General features: G+C 35.9%; 1 protein-coding gene across 2 annotated transcripts in view; it reads right to left on the reverse strand.

Moving 5' to 3' along the window:
• The window catches only part of TBCK (TBC1 domain containing kinase), a 281,985-nt gene that overhangs the window by 5,188 nt on the left and 256,473 nt on the right, over positions 1–20,324 (reverse strand). The window lies entirely within an intron of this gene.

Consider the following 20,324-nt stretch of genomic DNA (forward strand, 5'->3'; position numbering starts at 1 on the left):
TTTAATGTTATGATTGCTGCCACCACTGTATAATAAGTTGTCAACTTGGTTATTAATATAAATTAAATCTCTCTTTTATATGCTGACGCTGACAATTTCTTTATCTTATGGAATAAATGTCTCTTCAGTTCTCTTTTATGATTTTTTTGAATATGTGATAAATATACATGGTAAACAATTCAAATTCAGTAGGAAAGGGTATACAATGAGAAGTAAACTCATTCCACTTCTGTTCCCAGTCCTCCCTCTCCAGAGGTCATTAATGTTACTATTTTTAGGTATTCTTCCAGTAATAGTCAAAACAAGCTCAAATGTACATTGAAAAAATTTTGATATTATGGTCCACTTCAATGTCCCACAGAGAGCCCATAAACCAATTGTAACATGTTTTTGGAGCAATCACAACTAACATTTTGAGTCCACAAACCTGGAATGAATTTGAAGGACAGATCCAGGAAGACTTCTAGATGTCTAGCACAAGAGGACTTTGTAAAAGTTATCAAGACATATACACAGACGACTTAGCTAAAATCTACCTATCCAGGATCATCGATTGCCTTTCCTTATTCTTTGCACTTTATGATAAAGCATCCCTCAACTGCGTATCAATCCCAATATAGCATACTGCTTTATGCTCAGACCTTTTCTTGGGCAGATTGTCCAATGTTGGGCACATGCTCCATTTCCCACCAATTCCTGTCCCCTCTTTAGTGCCTCCTCAATAGTAACCCCCACACATAACCTCAAACCTGCCTAACTTCTATTCATTTTCCTGCTCATGCACTTCCTTCTCTAGAAGCTAAGTTGCCATTAGGGTCCCTGCTTCTCAGCTCCCGAAGTTTCTTGTATGAATCTCAATCTTTGGCCTTACCTCATTTATTTAAATTATCCATTTAAGAGCTTCCTTCTATTTTGTTTTCTTCCTGGTAGCTGGCAGATGGTAGGGGCTCAATATATGTTTGCTGGATTGAACTAAACTATGCCAAATGACCATAAAACCTAGGGCAAAATTATGAAGTAAAGAAGTTTTTCTTTGGCCCTTTGCCTATTTTATCTCTGTTCCTTCTCTTTGATAGTGTCCTATTCCTCCTCATTGAGTATTTGTGTCCTCAAGTTCTTTTCAATTACTATCTCTACTGAAACCTGATCTTAGATCCTTCAATAAAAATGACTAATCTGCTCACAGTGCTATTGCTTCTTGGGGCTATTTGAAGCTTAATACTTAGTAATATCTCAAGGCAGCAATCTAAACTTTAGGGTTCAAAAGAATGGGCTGAGTGGTTTGGCCAGGACAAGTTCAAGGCCTCACTCCCAGAGATTCTGCTTTATTGATCTGGGGCTTAGGGATAGGTATTTTTAAATAAGCACCTGTAGATGATTCTAAAGCAGGTGGCCCATGGACAATTTTTTGAATAATACTGTCTTAAGTCAAAAGGATAAAGGTCTCGGTCAGTAGGTGGAATAAATAATACTGGACTGGGATCTTAGCAATCTCCAAAATAACTCACATAAATGGGTCTTAGTACTGCTGACCCTACTTATCTTCTCTGTGATTCTCTGCAGTGGCTCCACAGAGATTCAAAAGGCTGTTCATATTTCACATCCTATCCTCTCTTAGAGCTAACAGATGGGAATCCTTGATAGTAACTAATGTTGAAGAGAAACAGTGCTCCTGTATTTCAAAAGGTGTCAAGTGAGCCGGTGTGAGCTGGTCTTCATCCTGTTCTTACTTCTCTTTGAACCCCAGTCCTTAAGAAAGAAAGCACCAGATTCATCTGCCTGAGTCATGTGCAGGCAGCACAGTCCCTGGTACCATATGATTATTGAAACATCTTGGCTGCATTCTCCTACATGCACAATTCAATTACCATTTAGGCCAGAAGTCTAAGATAAACATAACATTACTGAAAAAGCCTTGTGGATAAGCAGTCTTAACTTTCAGTTCTTTCAAAACATTGTGGAAATCAGAAAATGAGTGAGGAAGGACTGTACATGCAACTAATCTCCCTTAAACTATGCTGTAGAGCTGGAAAGAGTTCTGTTATTGTAAGGAAGTCCCTAACAACCAGGCTGCTACTGAGCTGGAAAATGGTAAAGACAAAGCAGGCAGAACAGAGCACTTTGCAACAATCAGGTTGCTGCTGTGTGGGAGGTCTAAGAAGAAGAGTAGAAGTGGAGTGCAAGGAGATAGCAAATGTTTAGATGCCTTGAAAAGAAGCAGGCTGTGTTTAAGAAAAAGAGCAACTGTTGAGTTTTCACATAAGATTATGAGTTATGCTCCTCTGATGCTCTGCTGTGTTTTCAATTATCCATGTTAAATACTGGCCCCTGGCAGTGAAACCACGACTGCATCTTTTCTACTGCTATGGAAACATTTCTTTGCTCAGTTATTCGGTCATTCATTTATCAAACATTTCACTGAGCACCTACTAAGTAGGTACCAGGCATTGTTCCAGTTTTTGGAGTGCTTAGAGTTCAGTGGGGGAGATAGTATTAGACAATTAATATGAAGTAGTATGGGTAGCATAAAAGCAGAATTTTAGGGATCTTAGCAGTCCAGAGATAATAAGCCGAGTTTCTGAATTTAACAGGGGCTGGGGAGCTGGTTTCTTTCTTCTTTCCTTCTATTTCTCTTTCATTACTGACTCTTAAAGGGAATGAGAATCCAGATGAGATGGCCACAGTTGCTATACTTATCAGACAATATTCTTTGTGGCTATAGCTTGACAGGTTAGGGAGGAAAGAAAAGGCTGTGAATGTGCTGGGGTAGATTTCCACAGTGTTAAATAAGTCACATCATACATGGAGAAGATATACAGTGGGACAGGGGAGAACCAGGCATCTAGGGTATAGGGTTTCTTCCATCTTTCATTTTTCATCTGGCAGGGCTTTTGACTGCATACTCCACAGAGTGCAGACTCCACCCAGAAATTACAAATCTACACTTACTGAGCAACATCCTTGGTGGAGGTGGCAGGATATCATACTGAACCAGTGGTTATAAAGTCAGCAGAATCATCTGGTTGCTTTTATTAAACAGCAATAACCAGGTTTGTTGCAGACTAATAATAAGTAGAGTTTCTTGGGACAGATCTCTGACATCAGTTGTTTTTAAAAGGCTCCCCCTTTCCCAGGTGATTCTAATGTGTAACTAGCATTGAGAGTCATTTAATTAGATAAAGGGATTCATTTGCAGGTCAGGTTTGTCTGGGACCTCAAACTGCAATTCCTATACGTATATGTGGAGAGCAAGTCACTTTGCACTAGAAGAGGCTGCTGTATTTGTAGGGCTGAAATTTGTGAGAGCTGAACTTTATCAGACATAGTAGAATTTAATGTGAAACAGATTATTGCAGATAAAAAGGGAGATTTCATAATGATAAAAAATTCAATTTGCTGAAAAGATATGACAATTCTAAATCTGTGAGCATTCAATAACTAAGACTCAGAATATAAAAATGTGATAGCACTGAATGGCAAAACAGACAAATCCACCATGATGGTAGGTGAAATAACAACCAGAAAAAAAACGGTAAGATGCAATACTTGAACAATGCAATTAACAAATCTACTTAAGGGACAGATACAGAACACTAATACCCAATGCCTTCAGAATAAAATTCTTTTTGAGTACACGTGAAACATTTCCAAAATTGACCAATTCAAAAAAGCAACTCAACTCTCAGATTTTTAAAGGATTGAAATTATTCAGATTATGTTCTTTGATGACAGTAAATATTATGCTGGAAATCAGTAACAAAAGGGTGACTAGAAAAATCTCTAACTCTTTCTAAATTAAGCAATATGCCTCTAAACATTACAGGTCAAAGAATTCACAATGAAAATTAGAAAATATTCTCAACTGATTAATAATGAAAATAACATAAAAACTCGTGGGTTGCCACTAAGGCCCACTATAGGGCTACATCCCATGTAGAGAGAATGGGGGTCTTCGAATTGCACAACTAGCTGAGATCTATATAGCAACATCCCACGTGAGGGGGCCAGATATGATATCTCCTGGCACAGGATCTGGGGACTTCCAGACCTCATTTTTGTGGACAGTACTCGATGTGGGGAGGGCAAAGCTTTTGTATTTTCACAATTCCTCTGGTTTTTAGGACCTGGTGCTGGAATTCATTTCTAGGATGTGGTTAGGCACACCTTAATACAGCAGTGTCTGAATATGGAAGGTTCTTGCGGGTGCCACTCTATCTTGTTTTCTCTCTTTATCTTGCATCTGAACTTGGATTAAGAGACTGGCATGTTTGCCCGGAGAAAGTTAAGTTGTGCAGTAGCAGGAGAATAAGTGAAGAAAAGGGATTTTTAAGCAGCCACAGAGTACTGTGGGTGAACTAAGGCCAAAAAATTAAAAGCTGATGATAGGTAGGATTCATGAGGTATGTAGAACAGAATCATGTCTCTCACTGGGCCCTCTAGGACACAGGTTTGGGAATAACTCACAGTAGCAGCAGGAAACTAAGAAAGTTTGGGGTTCTGGAAGATTTAGGGAGGAACACATGGCAGGACAATTAGGTTACCTGATACGAGTTTGAAGTTGATACTGGAGACTGGACAATTGGCATGGACTAACTAAGACCCTGACAAAGCTCAAACAGAGAAGTCTTTTATCTCTTCCATTTTATCTGGCCATTCCTTTCCCTCCAAATAATCCTACATTTGGGGTATGAAAATTTTACTTTCGGTTGAGCATGGTATTGAATAAAGAAACTGGCAATTATCCTATAATAAGCAGCTGTAGTAATTTGTTTTTCTTCATCTTATGGACGTGAGGCAGATGCTATTAGTCTTATGCCTCCTCTTGACCCTCTGGAATGCTGAGAATATGGCACATATTCAATATTTCTGGCACTGTGTGACCATGGCTAGGCTGATGCTTCACACAAATTAGGTGCATATTTCTAAGAGCTTGGCTAGACAAGGCAGATTATCATATTTGAGATGAAAAACAGAATATGGGGTGATTTCTCAATCTAGAGTACAGTGTGGTCTTGGAATGAATATAAATGAAGTGCTGTCTTGTTCCAATTATTTAAGAAATTTCTGAGCTCATTAATAAAGTTCTTAATCAGTAGAACTGCCCATCTCAGTGCTCTCAATGAGAAACATAAGAGCTGTGGCAAGGATTAGTAGGAAAGAGGTGGGAATGATTTATCTAATACTGCACTGATTTCTTCCCTTGATTATATAATTAAATGTAATTTTGAATGTCACTTTTTGTTTCAATCCTTATTGTGTTCCCCCATACTGAGATAAATATTTTGTGTCCTGCTAGTTTTCCGTATTCAGATCTTTTTAACTCATTGAAGTTTATTTTCTTAATAGCATTATATAAGGTATAAAACTGGTTTTCATAGTAATAATATCTAGTAACAATTAGGCAGTGGTTGCTGTATTTTCTAATTTCACTCACAGAAATAAAACCAGCAGCAGAGCAAAGCCAAGAAGGTGAATGCACAGGTCAGTAATCATTTTATACCCTACCATAGGCACTTGTGACAAGGAAGGAGAAGAACAGGTAATTCCAGCACATTAATGTGTTATATATGAGAAAATGCTAATTATGTATTTTTAAAAAGTGGGAGAGTCTAGAAGAATAGTCATTACATGGTCCAGCTTTCTCATCCATGTTTATTTTATAAATAACTACTCCAATGTTATCTGGGATATTTTGAAGCCATACTAATAGTATTCTTTAGTATTGTCCACAAAAAGGGTTCTAATAAACTTTTAACCAAGTTGTTTCTAATTTTCTTGGAACCAATCTTTGAGGTTGGGAAATTTGATAGTGTAAGGATTTTTATCTTAAAAAATATTTTTATAGTTTGTGTTACATAAGGAGATATTATAAATATCTAGAGTGTGCTAACTCAATGTATTTTCATGTTTTAATTTCCCATTACCCAAAGTTACTATCTTTATTTCATGTCTTCCCATTCTTTCTCTGTACATTTTTATTTTAAAAAAAGTCAAAAAATATATAAATATAGACAAGAAAGGTATAACGAGCTGCTAGGTCCCCAACACTCAGCTTCAACAATTGTAACTTGTAGCTAAATTGTATCATTTATTCCTTCCATGCCCTCTTCCCACCTTTGTACTGTTTTGATGCAAACCCAGATATTTTATCATTTCATACATAAACATGTATCACTGAAATAACAGGATTTAAAAAATATATACCCATAGTACTATCACACCTAGAAAAAAGCCCCAATAATACTCTTCCTGTAAAATATAATCAAATATTCAGCAAGTGTTCAAATTTTGAATTAGCTCATAACTCATAAACGTCCTCTCTTTCTCTTCCCCTCCCTCTCTTTGTCTATCCATCTGTTCATCCATAATTAAATTTGTTGAGTCAGGATCCAAACAAGGGCCACGCACTGTGACTGACGGACATCTTTTAAGGCTCTTTTAATCTAATGGTTTGTCCTATCTCTTTTCATTTCTTTGCAAGAAGCCTATTCTCTCTCAAATTCTCCCCAAACTTTTGTCTCTACCACTCCCCCAAAATACTCTTATTAAGACTGGCAGTAATCTCCACATTGTCAAATCCAATTTTTAAAACTCATTCTGAATCTGACTTGGCCTATCAGCATCATATGACACATTTGATCATGCCCTCCTTTCTTCAAAACTTTCTTCCATTAGCCTTCAGTACACCAATCTCTCCTGGTTCTACTACTTCACTAGCTGTGCCTTCTCATCTCCCTTGGTGGATTTATCTTATCTTTTTGACTTTGTGCCCCATTGCTTAGTCCTCTGACCTCTTCTCTATCTACATTCCTCCCCTAAATGATTTCATTTAGTCCCACAGGTTTAAGTCCTATCTATACACTGATGACTGTAAATTTGTCTTTACTATCTTCCCTGGAATTTAAACTCATGAATCTGCTTCCTCAACATCTATTAGACACTTTGATATCTACTAGGCTTCACAAACTTAACAGTTTCAAAGGGGAACACTTGATTCCTACCCTCCTCTACCCAATCCTCTCCTGAAGTCTTCCTTATCTCAGGAAATGGCAATTTCAGTCTTCTAGTTATCTAACTAATAAACCTGGATATGTTTCTTTTTTTCTTTACCAATGTATCCTGTAACTTTCAAAACATATTCAGAATCTGATCACTTCTCACTGCCTGTACTAATATTGTATTAGCTCAAGTGATGGTTATTTCTTACCTAGATTATTGTTAACAACCTATCAACTGGTCTCCCCTGCCTCCACTCTTTCCGCTATGGTCTAACCCTCACACAACGTGAGTGATCCTTTTAAAATATAAGACAGACATTTCACATAACCTGTCACAAAGCATTTTAACGGCCTGTAGCTTTATTCAGAATACATTCCTAAGTCTTTTCCATAGTCTATGAGGTCTTACATGATCTGCAAATCTGCAAACAATTCCCCAACTCCCCAACTCCCCATCATCTACCTCTCTAATCTCATCTCCCAGTCCAAACCACCATCATCTCTTACTTAGATTACTGCAAGAACTTCTTGAATGACTGCTTCTATCCTTGCCCAGTATAATCTTTCTCTACATGACAATCATCAAAAGAATGATTCTCTTAAAATATGAGTCGGATGATATAACACCCTTTGTTCCACATCTTCTATTGGCTTTCCATCTCAGAATAAGAGCTTCACTAATCACTCTACAAAGAAAAGAAGCCATCAGCACTCTTTTTCCTCGTGTTAACCTTATTTGATCATTTATAACCACTTTATATATATATCTAAACTATATATATGTATGTTTATTGATGGTCTCTCCCAAATATTGTAAGTTCCATGACAGTAGGAACTTAATTTTACTTGTTACTGTTTCTCCAATGCCTAGAACAGTGACTGCTAGTACACAGTATTTGCTCTAATATATGTTGAATAACTGATTCATTCATTCAACAAATACTTTCTGAGCATCTACTGTGTGTCAGGCACTACGCTAGGGACTGGTTAAGCTGTTTTACTTCCAGTGGAGGAGGCAGAAAGGATTTTAGAGCAAATAGTAAGGAATCTGACTGGCTCTGGTAAGAGTCAAATGCTAGTTGCTTTTATCTTTTACTAATAGAGTCTTCACCCAACTCTTGTATGAGTTGAACAGGCAAGATGATTTTTAAAAATGATATCTTAGGTAAAAGACATCTACACAAAAATATATTTATACAATAAGTTTGATGAAGTTTATAACTATAGAAATAATAAATGCTTGTGACATATGTTACTATATGTAACATATCATCTATATCCACCCATGATAGACAATATCCTCACTTCATTTCCACAGTTAAGGAAGAGAAGTAGATAGAAGAGTTTAGAGAGGATGCAGTGAAAGTTTTACTTTCTACTCTTAGGCTCCATGCTATCATAATCAGATTCTCCATATCTTTCTACCTTTGTCTGCAGCCAAAACTGCTCTGTTCAAAGAAGCCCCGTGCTTTCTTAGTTACTTTTTTCTCAATGAGTTTGGCAATTTTTAGTGGATCACTCAATAGAAGTGTGAAAAAAAAAGATAAATGGATATCTTCATGAACAATTATAAATTTTCCTCTCCTATTTTACTTTCATATGTAATTCTAACAAAATCTCATAAGGATTAAAGGAAAGAAAGATAATTTAAAATTTTTAAATTATAAGTTTTAAATAGAAATGTCAAGACAAACAAATATTTTTCCTATGGTGCATAACATCTTAGCATGAGTGTGAGTCAATGCAACTTCATAGTTTGGTTTGTTGAAAGTTCAATTATACACACACACACACACACACATATATATAATTTTTTTTCTTCTAACATGTCAAAATGGTCTTTTCCTTTCCTTTCTCTTCTAGTTCCCTTTGATCTCATTTTCTTTGTAAATTTCTTCTACTAATCACTTGCACTTATGCAATTTTTTTCTTATTTTTAAGCTAATTTATAATGGAGACAGTCAATTTTTATGGTTTCTTGAAACAAATACAAGTTATTAATATATCTTTTAAGGGTCTTTTCAACAATCTCTGAAACAAATACAAGTTATTAATATATCTTTTAAGGGTCTTTTCAACAATCTCTTATTGAGACTATCACCTGGAATTTGTCTTTCTTTCTAGAATAATTCATTTATAAGCTTTTAAAGGTAATTATGGAAATTATGGGAAATTATACCGTAATTATGATAATTATGGAAAATGAAGCCCTACACCTTTTTTTCATGTTCTGTAGAATACTGTTTATTACATAAGTGGGAGGATTCAATACACATCTAGTAGAAGTCTTCTTTGAATTCTAGTCTGAATCTCCAAATGCTCAGCTGATTATTTTTCCAGTGATGTACCATTAGCACTTCAAATTCAATATGTCCAAAATTAATCACATTATTTTCAAACCTACGTTATTCTTCTCTTCTCTATCTCTGGTAACAGTATCAGCAACCTCCCCAAACACCCAACCTGGAGACTTTACGGTCTTTTTTTAATTAATTAATTTTTTTTTTTTTTTGTAGGAACAAGGTCTCGCTTTGTTGCCCAGACTGGTATCGAACTCCTGGGATCAAGTGATCCTTCCTCCTTAGCCTCCCATAGTGCTAGGATTACAGGTGTGAGCCACCACACCCAGCCAAGTTCTTATATCTGTCTCTAAGTATCTCTCTCTCTCTTTATATATAAATATAGATAGATAGATGTGGATAGATATACACATATATTTTAAACCTCCTTTGTCTGCACATTTAATTAGTTACAAAGCTGTGTCAATTTAGGACTTGTCTTGTATCCATTCCTTTTTTTTTTTTTTTCATTCTTCTTCTACTTCATTTTAGAGCCCAATTATTGTTGGATTAGTTCCTAAGTGGTCCTAATGCTTCTAGGTTTTCCTCATCCAGTTCTCTGCTGACTGGTGGTAACATTATGGAAGGTTCTCAGAAAATCCTGAGACTTCAGTCAGTATCATACAGAGATTTCTTCCTTACTAGGGTTATTGTCCTTAAGCAAAGTAAGTCAAGATCCATGGATCCCTTCCAAGAAATAGTTTGCTTACCATAGTTAGTAAAGACAATGTGTACTATTTAAAATTTCTTTTTGGAAGTTACATTTTGATAATAGTTAAGTCTAACATCCCTTTGCATTTCAAGAAAGACAAATTCATTACACACACACTTGCTTACTCCTAATACAAATACATACATTAACTTATATTTACATGAAAGGTTAACAAGAAGAGAAGACTGTCCTTTAGTGTTACAAAGAAAGTAAGGAAAGAAAGTGACCAGGTGCCTTGAATCACATAGTAACAGCAGTGGATTATTTCCCCAGTCTCATTTTGAAAGTCACAGAGCTTTGGCTATGAGTCTCAGGCAAACCCTTCTATTGTCTCTTCCTCACAGCCTTGTGAGCTTTGTTCACTCTGAGGGCTACCAACTATTTAGATAGTGAGAGACTGAAAGCTTGAGAGAGAGGGTCAATGTAAAGGTAAGAATCTAGCATTGAGATAGACTGGGAATATTAGGGAAAATCTCTGTTCCTTGGTGTTTTAAAATTTGTTTAATTGGGATCAAGGGCAAAAGAAAGGGAAGATGCTTAAATTTTGGCAAACCTTAATACAAATAAAAAAGTTATTTTCCAAACGACTTTCCAAAATATAGCTGATAGTGTCACTTTCCTTTTCTAAAAACCTTTAATAGCTCCCGACTGCTAAAATGAAAACTCTTTAACATAGCACTCAAGGTCCTCTATCATAATCAGATTCTCCGTATCTTTCCAGCTTTATCAGCAGCCAAACTGCTCTTCAAAGAAGCCCTGTGCTTTCCAATGCTACTGTGCTGTTTCCTTTGCTTGAAATACTCCCTCCTGACTGTGGTCGTCCCCAACACTTTGTATTACTGAAATCCTACCCATAGTTGAAGGTCTAGGTCTATTATCACCCTCTCCATAAAGCTTTCAGAATTCCTCACTTAGATGAAATTTCTTCCTTCTCAGTACTATTTCCAGAACTTTAATTATAAATCTCATATAGCACATGTCACAATGCTGCATTCTGCCTCCAATTTTAATCATTTGTATACATGTCTAACCTTCCTAACAAGACTGAAAGTTTTATGAGAGCAAGGGACTATATCTTTTTCATTTCTCTTGCCTCACAAGTTTCCATTTGTAGGCATTCAATGTTTATTGTCCTGAATTAAACTAGTACTTGACACTAGTATTTTTTCTTTTGCCTTTCTCTTTAGGGCAACTTGTGCAAAGGTGTAGTCTACTGCAAACTATTATTTTCACATGCTTGTTCATTAACTTAATCAATTTGCCTATCAAATATTTATTGAGTGCTTTCTATTTGAAAGGCACCATGCTAGGGGCTGGGGATATAACAATGAATGCAACATAGTCCCTCTCCTTAATGAACTAGATGGGGATAAGAATAAGTAAACAGGTGATTACAATACCATTTGATAAATGCTACCTAGAGCCATCATTTATGGTTGTTCAAATTGTGCCTTGTACGAGAAAGCCTGAAAAAGGGAGTAAGTGGAGCATGAAAAGTTGCCCATCCTTTCCTTTCTAAGCTTTGTGCCCTCACATGGTGCTGTATTTCCCTGAAGGAAGCATGGGATTTATCTAATGCATAAATAAAGTTGCTCTCTATATGTAAACTAAGTAAAAGATTTTCTATGAGGATTTAAGAGTGATACTTAGTTCCAGACTTGAGTTGTTAAGGAAGACTTCCATGAAGAAATGCTATATAAACAGCATTTCAAAACAAATGGGAGTTACCTAGATTAACAGAAGTGGGAATAATGCTCCAAATGAGGAGAAAAACAAAAAGAGAATATAAGGAACTGCAAGTAGGTAATTATGGCTGAAACCTAAGAGGGTGAGGGAGCAGCAGCCAGGAAGGACTGTGGAACACAGAGCAGAATCCAGATCATGGAGAGCCTTATAAAAGATGATTAGGATTCGAACTTCATTTTGAAGGCAACGGAAAGTCATAGATATTTTAGCAACTAGTCATAGGGTATTTTGGCAACTATCAAATTTACATTTCAAAAAGCTCAGTCTAGTGTAGGGCAGAAGTGAGGGATGGGAAGCTGCAGGCAGGAACAGTGGGGAGCTGCAGTAAGTCTTTCAATAAGTCAGGTACAAGATATCAGCGACCTGAGTGAAAACAGTTGTGCAGTAAAGATGGAGATAATTTTAGACCTAGTTAACAGAGTAATAAGTCAAATAATAATTTTTCATATAATTTCTTGCCATTAGTCAAGAAGGAGAAAATACTACTTCAAATAAACAGGCTGGGTGGTTTGGAGGAAAGTGTAGGAACTTTGTAGACAGATAGCCCTGGGTCTGAATCACTACTCTGCCATTTGTCAGCTGTGGGATCTTGGCCAAGTTTCTTAGCCTTTTTGGCCTTAGTTTTGTTACCTGTTAAATGTGTAATAATAATTCAGTTAAACAGTACACTTAGAGGGTTGTTGGAAAAATTGTATATACAGGAACACCTCATTTATTGTGCTTTGCTATAGTGCATGTCACAATTATTGCATTTTTAACCAATTGAAGGGTTGTGGCAATCCTGTGTCAAGCAAGTCTATTGGTACCATTTTTACAATAGCATGTGCTCACTTCGTACCTCTACGTTCCATTCTAGTAATTATTGCAATATTTGAAACTTTTTCATTATTATTATATCTGTTATGATGATCTGTGATAAGTGATCTCAGATGCTGCTATTGTAATTACTTTGGGGGACATGAGCCATACCTATATAAGATGGCAAACTTAGTGAATAAATGTGTTTTGACTACTCCACTGAATAGCCATTTCTGTTTCTCTCCTTCTCCTTAAGCCTATTTCCTGAGACACAAAAATATTAAAAATATTAAAATTAGGCCAATTAATAACCTCAAAATGGCCTTTGGTGTTCAAATGAAAGGAAGAGTCACATAATTTTCACTTTAAATAAAAAATCTAGAAATAAGATTAAGATTAGTGAGGAAGGCATGTTGATAGCCAAGATAGCCCAAAAGTTGGGCATTTTGGGCCAAACAGCCAAGTTGTGAATGCAAAGGAAAAATTCTTAAACGAAATTAAAGGTGCTACTCCAGTGAACACACAAACGATAAGAAAGCAAAACAGCCTTCTTACTGATACAGGGAAAGTTTTTGTGGTCTGGATAGGAGATCAAACCAGCCACACCATTCTCTTAATCACCATCTGCAGAGCCAGGCCTTAGCTCTCCAATTCTATGAAGGCTGTGAGAGATGAGGAAGCTGGAGAAGAAAAGTTGGAAGCTAGCAGACATTGGTTCATGAGCTTTAAGAAAAGAAGCTGTCTCCATAACTAAAAGTGTAAGGTGAAGCAACAGGTACTAATGGAGAAACTGCAGTTATCCAGAATATCTAGCTAAGATTGCTGATGACACTAAACAGATTTTCAATGCAAATGAAGCAGCCTTTGATTGGAAGAAGATGCCATCTAGGGCTTTCATAACTAGAGATAAGAGATCAATGCCTGGCTTCAAGGCTTCAAAGGATAGGCTGACTCTCCTGTTAGAGGCTAATGTAGATGGTGACTTTCAGTTGAAGCTAATACTCACTGACCATTCCAAAATCCTAGTGCCCTTAAGAATTATGCCAAATCTACTCTGCCTGTGTTCTATAAATGGAACGACAAAGTCCGGATGACAGCACACCTGTTTGCAGCATGGTTACTGAATATTTTAAGTTCTTTGTTGTGACCTACTGCTCAGAAAAAAAGATTCCTTTCAAAATATTATTGCTCATTGACAATGCACCTGGTCACCCAAGAGCTCTGATGGAGAACATACAAGGAGATGAATGTTGTCTTCATGCATTCTAACACATTTTGCAATCCATGGATGAAGGAGTCATTTCAACCTTCAGGTCTTATTCTTTAAGAAATACATTTTGTAAGGCTGTAGCTGCTATAGATAGTGACTCCTCTGATGCATCTGGGCAAAATAAATTGAAATCCTCTGGAAATAATCCACCATTCTAGATGCCTTTCAAAACATTTGTGACTCTTGGGAGGTCACAATATCAACATGAAATGGAGTTTGGAAGAAGTTGATTCCAACCCTCATGGATGACTTTGAGGAGTTCAAGACTTCAGTGGAGGTAGAAAGTGCAGATATGGTGGAAATAGTAAAAGAACTAGAATTAGAAGCAGAGCCTGAGATGTGGCTGAACTGCTGCAATCTCATGATAAAACTTGGATGGATGAGGAGTTGCTTCTTATGAATGTGCAAAAAAAAGTGTTTTCTTGAGATGCAATCTACTTCTGGTGAAGATGCTGTGTCATTTTTGACAACAAAGCATTTATTATATAAATTTATTTGATAAAGCAACAACAGGATTGGAGAGTATTGACTTGATTTGGAAAGAAGTTCTTCTGTGAGTAAAATGCTGTTAAATAGCACTGCATGCTACAGAGAATCTTTCATGAAGAGTCAATTGATACGGCAAACTTCATTGTTGTCTTATTTTAAGAAATTGCCACAGCCACTTCAATCTTTAGCCACCATTGCCCTTTAGGAACCTTTAGCAACCATCAGTCAGTAGCTATCAATGTGGAGGCAAGACCTTGCACCAGTGAAAAGATTATGATTTACAGAAGGCTTGGGTGATTGTTAGCATACTTTTTTTTTTTTTTAGCAATAAAGCATTTTTTGATTAAGGTATGTACTTAATTTAGATATAATGCTGTTGCATACTTACTAGACTACAGTATAGTGTAAACATAACTTTTATATGCACTGGGAGACAAAAAAATTGTGTGATGCATTTTATTGCCATATTTGCCTCATTGGGTTGGTCTGGAACTGAATTTGCAGTATCTTTGAGGTATGCCTGTGTTTCTGTGAGTGTGTGTGTGTGTGTGTGTGTGTGTGTGTGTGTGTGTATGCCCGATTCACAGGCAGATCCTTATTACAAGACGGTTTCCTTCTATCCTCTCTTCTTCCGTTATCCTTTCCTTAATCACTCCTTTTATGGGAGAGAAATTTACAACACTTTGCAAACGCATAGATTCAAATGTAAAATGCAAACTTGTCCCCAGATGGAATGTGAGATAGGGCTTTATGGTGTTCATGGTGAACTCTTTATGATGGAGCAGTGATTTTTACCAGTGACTCTTAATGTACTGGGTCACAAACCCTTTGGCAATCAGATAAAGACTATGAATATTGTGTCTCAAAAAATGGCATTTATGTGGAACACTTTACATATAATTTCAATTAGTTCAAAAACCTCCTGAAATTCATGATGAACTCCAGGTTAAAAGGTTTTCTTTTATACTATGTTTTAATTTTTAAAATTATGTTAGTGACTTAGTGTTTGTGAATATGGCAATTAGGATCTTCCTATAGATTTATAGATTAGTGTTTAATAATAGTTTCTACTTTTAAACAAGTCCTTCCAGAAATGGCTATGTGGAAATTTTTTTGAAAAGCAAACTATGATAGAAAAGTTTGCTTGAAAACAATTCTTATTCTTAAAAACATGCACTGGCTTATGTGAGAAGACAAGGCTCTTCTGATAAAATTCCATCATCTAATATCATTTTGTATCAGGAGCCCTAATAAGTCTTGTGGTAAATTTTCTTTTGATCTATGACATTTGGGAACTGAATTTCAGCAATAGGCATTTATCAGCTTCTGTTTACACTAGACAACTGAGACTAGCAAACCCACACTGTGTCCAAGCCACTGGTCATATTACACAAAGTACGCTATGCCCTGAAAAGAATGTATACAATAAAAACTGAGATTCAAAAAACAGTTAGGACTATGATGGATCACAGCCAAGTTCCAACCTCTGTGGGTCAAATGGGAGGGCAACTATGGTTAGTTTCTTATTCAGCCACAGACATTCCTGTGGTAAGGAGTAATTAAATGGTGGGCTGTGGAGTACAGGGTGGGTATGTAGAATAACACATATTGAGACAAGATAACTTTCATCCTGTGTCAGGTCACAAATGTGAGTGCCAAAGATCACAAGATTAAGATGATGACTTTGCAGTTTTTCCTGGAAATTGGAAAAAAGCTTGCTCTCTCTTTTTAAAAACTGCTTATATTTTACCATATAACATTTCTAGTAAACATGTTAAAAAACCAAGAAAACCAATGTCTGGATTAGGTGTATTAAGGCCCTCTTCACTACTACTTTGCTTTTTACTACACAAAACTTATGAAAAGCTATAAGAATAAGGACTCAACAGGAGTTTTTAGTTCATGAGTCTTTCGAAGTAATCTTTAATCACTTAACAAATCAGAGTTATGTAGAAGAGTTTCCACTGTTACTCCCAACTTTTATATGATGTCCAGCATGTTCAAGGTGCATTAATATATAAACTATTTTCTTATAATCTAATATAAACCTACAGACTAAAACATTTGCTGACGAGCAAGGCAAGAAAAATGTCAGGAAGAAAGCCAAGTTTAACCATAGCCAGTGCTTATAGGTATAACAAGATCAAGAAAGAATTCCTTGCATACTTGAAGCTGATAAAGGATATTCACTTCTCATTCTTTAACTAAATGCTTAAGGTATAAAGAGGTCTAATAAATTTTAGAACAGGTAAAAAGACCCATGACACGTTTACAAGTTCTAGAAGTATCATATTAATCTGAAGAACTAGATAGATACTATCTGGAGCTAGAGAAGTTTAAAACAGGGATAACATATATGCTGAATTGGTTTACAGTGTCTTACGAAGTTATTTTGACTCTTTTGAACACATAATTGTAGAAGGATAATCTCAGGTGCCTGAGACCAAAGGCTGGAGGAAGAGCTTGAGCAAAGGGGAGAAGGTGACAGGGCTAAAGAGAGAAGGGTGCCATGGTCTGAATGTTTGTGTCTTCCCCAAATTCATATGTTAAAATCTTAACCCCAAGGTAATGATATTAGGAGGGAGGGCCTTTGGGGGTGATGAGGTAATGAGGGGAGACCTTTCATGAATAGAATTAGTACCTGATAAAATGGACCTGAGAGAGCTTCCTTGCCCCTTCTTCCACATGAGGACACAGCATAAAGATGGTCATATATGAACTATGAAGTGGGCTCTTACCAGAGCCTTTATCTTGGACTTAGTCTCCAGAACTGTCAGAAATAAATTTCTATTGTTATAAGCCACCCAATCTTTGGTATTTTGTTCTTGTAGCCTGAATGAACAAAGAGACTAGCAAAAGGTAAAGGCTACCAATGATCACCACAATATCTTAAAACTTGGTTTAGCTTGGTTAAGGAATCCAGGAAGTAATGGGGAGCCGGGAGAGGGGGGAAAAGCCTCATATTACCACAACACAAATTAACTTCCAACCTATCATCTACAGATCAAATATACTAGGGCTACAGGGGAGTGTAAATTAACACAATTGGGTTGTTACCTTATTTTAAAAAGTAGATGCAATGGCATGTCTTGCTTATTATGAATCTGATCATTTTTATTTAAAAACAGCTGAAATCACATTTTAAACTTAATTATTACATGCCACATGTAGAGAGTATCAGTTACTCACACTGTTTAGTGATAGAATATCCACAAAAACTGTCTCTTGTCTAGGTTTCTAGACAAGAATAAAATATTATTCAGATATACATTACTCTTTTCTATTTTTTGTTTTGCTTTAAAGAATAATTGCCCATCTGCCTGCAACTAGACATGTTTAGATGAATATTTCTTTTGATAACAAAAGAAAAGTATTAACTTTGTGCCAAGAATATAACAATTTAAGGGTAAGATGAACTGTCTCTAATATTTTCTGAAAAGATAAGACAAAGTGAGAGGCAAAGATTCCTCCAATTTCTTTTGTAGATCACCTTTTGAATGTGATACACTGTTGGGGATGAAATATTAGTGGTCTCATAACCACAAAATATTATCTAGATATAGTTAATAATTAATTTTAGTCTTATGAGTTTCAGAGACTAACATACCAATAAGACATTTACACTTTTTCTTAAAACTAAAGTTATAAAAACACTAATTGGAACTTTCAATTTCTTCTATTCCATGTTGTTGGCCAGTTTTCCAGTCTGAGACCCATCACTGTCTCTAGAGTTGCATCCCATTACCTTATTTTCCCACAGGGAGGAAAACAGCACAATAACACATTAAGCATGCTATGGTACCAACTCATTATTCTTACTAAAGATCACGATTTACTTTCAGGAAAGAGATGGATTCACTATGGAGTTTTTACAAGCTGAAACTTTGACCTTATGTTAGAAGTAGGGTAATGTGGGTAATGGTTGCCATGGGTATCAAAACAAATTATACATTTTCCACTAGGTAACATTTGATTAATGTCAAAATAAAAATTCTCCTTTATATCTGAACACTCTGCTCAAGGATATAAAAATGTACCTTTTTATATCCTTGTTTACTTAATACATGATATGGTAGACTAGCTCTCCCTATTGATCTGAATAGTTATTGCTTCAATTCCCAGATTTATATACTTGTTCTCTGAGATTAATTCAGCATGCTTCAGTTTTGTAAGAGGTATCTTTCTGGGGCTCTCTGTATATATCCTGCTGGCATGTTTTGTTTCTAAGCCCAGAGAATCTAATTACAGTTTAGTAGCCAAAGATGTAATATCTCACATGAGTTTTTTAAAAACGATTATTTTTGCAACAGCACAAGAGTGAGACTTTGCCGTGTTTTTCATTTTAAATGTGACACAATAAAGGCTTGAATTGACTTCATGCTTGTTTTGATACAAAGGTCTTCCTACCAATAGATGCAGTCGACATTTGTTTGGCTTGTCAAATTAAACTCAGCCATACAGCAACAAGGATTAGCACAAAAACGGGTCTACCCTGTGAACAGTACCATACATTTCAGAGATCTAGGACTCCACTTCACTCATTAGAGATTATCTGATTTTTCTTAAGACTTAATAATATAGCTTTGCTTACAGCATATTTGACTATACTTGATTATACTATACACTATAGCTCATTGCTTTATTTAACCTTTAAGATAAAGTGAATTAAGGAATAACTGACAAGTGGGATTTAGCAAGACTAAATTCTGGCCTAGAGAAGCCTCTACATGGTACCCTAAGTAAACTAAGATCTTTGCAGTCCTTCTTTACTCTGTTCTGGTGAAAAGCAATGTTTTATCTAAATAAAAAATGGCAGATTCCAAAGGTTTTCTGATGTATTTAATGTGGAAGCAGGGCCAAATACAAATACAAAAGGGGAAGTGGTAATTGTAAAGAAACCATCTTATAGCAATAAACTGCTAATCAATTGTAATTACAGGAAATAGTTAATGAATACATATTAAAATGGTATCACATGGCTTCTGATTATATAATACTTATTCAGGCACATGAATAAGCTGTATTTCTCAGATCCATTCTGTCTTCTATGTGAGTTTAGATAATATATCCAATACATCTGGTCACTGTATAGTAATTTCTGCATATCTGTATGACAAAAGACACTCCAGTACTAATTTGTATGTCAAATGGGTGATTTTAATGCTGTCAGCTGCCAGCTGCAGCACACTGATTTTCACTTAGAAGAAAAGCTGTTAGTTTCCGAAGATTCACTTAAAAAAAACCCAAAATACCTTCAGAGGTTAAAAAAGACCTCATCAGAACAACTCTTATGAAAACTTCTTCACTACTACTGATCAGAAAGTGTAGGGCTCAGATGAGCGGGTGATATTAGGGTAGCCTGAACACATTAAATTCTATACCTTATTTGAAAAAATTGAGGTAAAACATATATAACATAAAATTTTTCCTTTTAACCATTTTTAAGTGTAGAATTCAGTGGTTTTAAGTACGCTTGCAATACTGTACAACCATCACCAGTAGTTATTTCCAATTTTTTTCATCATCTCAGAGAAACTTTGGACTCATTAAGCATTAATTTCTATTCCTCCCTCCCCCAGCCCGTGGTACCACTAATCTACTTCCTGTCTCCATGAATTTGCTGATTGTTGATATTTTATATAAATGAAATTATACAATATTTGTCCTTTTTATATGTGGCTTATTATACTTAGCATAATATTTACATGGTTCCTTCACTCTGCATCAAATATCAGAACTTCGTGTCTTTTTATGGCTGAACATTACACTGTATATACTACCTTTTGTTTATTAATTTATCTGTTGATAGACACTTGGGTTGTTTCCACCTTTGACTTGTCAATAATGCTACAATGAACATTGGTGTACAATATCTGTTTGAGTCCCTGTTTTCAATTCTTTTTGGTAAGCATCTAGCAGTCAAATTACTGACTCATATGGCAATTCCATATTTACTTTTTCAAGGAAGTGCC

The sequence above is a fragment of the Pan paniscus genome, chromosome 3 (genome assembly GCF_029289425.2).
Source record: "Pan paniscus chromosome 3, NHGRI_mPanPan1-v2.0_pri, whole genome shotgun sequence".
NCBI lineage: Eukaryota > Metazoa > Chordata > Mammalia > Primates > Hominidae > Pan > Pan paniscus.